General features: G+C 43.4%; 1 pseudogene; it reads left to right on the top strand.

Annotated features, from left to right (window-relative positions):
- The first annotated feature begins 1,144 nt into the window (after positions 1-1,144).
- On the top strand, positions 1,145-1,583 carry LOC113192904 (large ribosomal subunit protein uL15 pseudogene; annotated as a pseudogene).
- The last annotated feature ends 232 nt before the right edge of the window (positions 1,584-1,815 follow it).

Below are 1,815 nucleotides of genomic sequence, written 5' to 3'. Positions count from 1 at the left end.
GGTTGTGGAGATTGACTTGGAGTAACAAGGTATATTAGTATCCTGTACTGCTGTAATGCATTTCCACAGCCTGTGTGCCTTAAAATAACAGGGATTAATTCTATCACAGGACGGAAGGCCAGACATTGAAAATGAAGGCCTCTCTCCCTTGGGAGAATCTAGGAGGGAACCCTTCTTTTTCTCTTCTAGCTTCTGCATTTTTTTTAAGAGAGAGAGAGAGAGAGAGAGAGAGAGAGAGAGAGAGAGAGAGAGAGAATTTTTTAATATTTATTTTTTAGTTTTCGGTGGATACAACATCTTTATTTTATTTTTATGTGATGCTGAGGATCAAACCCAACACCCTGGGCATGCCAGGGGAGCGCGCTACCGCTTGAGCCACATCCCCAGCCCATAGTTTCTGCATTCTTTAGCTTCCTTAATTTGTGGCCAAGGCACTCCAATCTCAGCTCCCTCTAAACTTTTTCAAACCTTCTCTTCTGTGTGTCCAACTTCTCCTGCCTCTTACGAAGACACTTATCATTGGATTTATGGCCCAGTCAGATAACCCAGGATGGTCTAGTTATATCTGTAAACCTTTATCTCTTCACAAATAAGGAAACATTGATGGGTCCCAGGAATTTTGGACATTGACATAGCTTTTGGGGGGGGGGCATCATTTAATTGACTAAGTAAGGGAATAGGCCGAAGCTCAGGAAGGTCTTTCTCCAACCTCTCACCTTCTCCCTTTATTCAAGCTAACTTAAAATTTCTTTCAGAATTCAATTCAGCTATCACTGAATCAAGGAAATCATCCTTGACCCACATCCTCTGCCCCAGTACATGTAAATCAGTAGTTATCACATACTCAACACTGTTTTAAGGGCTTCCTGTGTATGAACTCACCTCTTGCTACAACCCTGTGAGATAGCTCCTATTACTATCCTTATTTTACTGAATCCTCATGTTTTCTCCACCTGACCTCTCCCATGGCAGCAACCAAGACTTCTTCATCTCCCTACCCTACCCACACACTGTGGCACCTCCAAGCTCTCTATAAAGGCTGGAGGACTCAATCAATGATTGAACAAGAGATAGGGACACAGACCGTGGAAGTTTTTGAGCATCCAATTAAGACATTTGGAGTTTTTTCATCTCAGCTGCCTCCATGCCATCCAGACTGAGGAAGACCCAGAAACTGTGGGGACATGTGAGCCAGGGCCATGGCCGCATCGGCAAGCACCGGAAGCACCCAGGAGGCCGGGGTAATGCTGGTGGCATGCATCACCACAGGATTAACTTCGACAAATATCACCTTTGGGAAAGTTGGTATGAGGCATTACCACTTAAAGAGGAACCAGAGTTTCTGCCCAACTGTCAACCTTGATAAACTGTGCACATTGGTCAGTGAACAGATACAAGTAAATGCTGCCAAAAACAAGACGGGAGCTGCTCCCATAATTGATGTAGCCCGATCAGGTTACTACAAAGTTTTGGGAAAGGGAAAGCTCCCACAGCAGCCTGTCATCGTGAAGGTAAAATTCTTCAGGAGAAGAGCTGAGGAGAAGATTAAGGGTGGTGGGGGTGCCTGTGTTCTGGTGGCTTAAAGCCACCAAGAGCACTGGAGGTTTATTAAATGCTAACCAAAAAAAAAAAAAAAAAAGACATTTGGATTTTTAGATCACAGGAGCCAACATAATTTTAGCACTGAGAAATGATAGCCTGGACCTCCATCTTTCAAACGTATCTTCTCCTTAGTCAATAAAAGTCTTCTACCGGAAAATGCTCTGTGGAACATTTACCTTCAGTATATACTGTAATTGCATTGTTATTTGTATG

The sequence above is a fragment of the Urocitellus parryii genome, chromosome 10, assembly GCF_045843805.1.
Source record: "Urocitellus parryii isolate mUroPar1 chromosome 10, mUroPar1.hap1, whole genome shotgun sequence".
In the NCBI taxonomy this organism is placed as follows: Eukaryota; Metazoa; Chordata; class Mammalia; order Rodentia; family Sciuridae; genus Urocitellus; species Urocitellus parryii.
This window is presented reverse-complemented; position numbering and strand designations above follow the sequence as displayed.